Genomic DNA, 256 nt, shown 5'->3' on the forward strand with positions numbered 1-256 from the left:
GAGTTTCGCCGCTGAGCGAGTGTGTGTGTGTGAGGAGCTCCACCGAAAGAAAACAATGGAAGAATACAATGGAAAAAGAGAAATCTCCAACGAGGCGTTCTGGGGCAGCTAGACAGGTATTTTCTGTGTTAGAGTTTTACTCGCTACAGGGTGTACTTTGAGGGTTTGTGGCTCTGCAGACCGTTTACATGCTGAAGAACCTTCATAACACACAAGGGGACGGGTAATAACCAGAAAAGCATGACATGGGACATTT

Source organism: Notothenia coriiceps, unplaced genomic scaffold (genome assembly GCF_000735185.1).
Source record: "Notothenia coriiceps isolate Sejong01 unplaced genomic scaffold, NC01 NC01_scaffold00005788, whole genome shotgun sequence".
Lineage (NCBI taxonomy): Eukaryota > Metazoa > Chordata > Actinopteri > Perciformes > Nototheniidae > Notothenia > Notothenia coriiceps.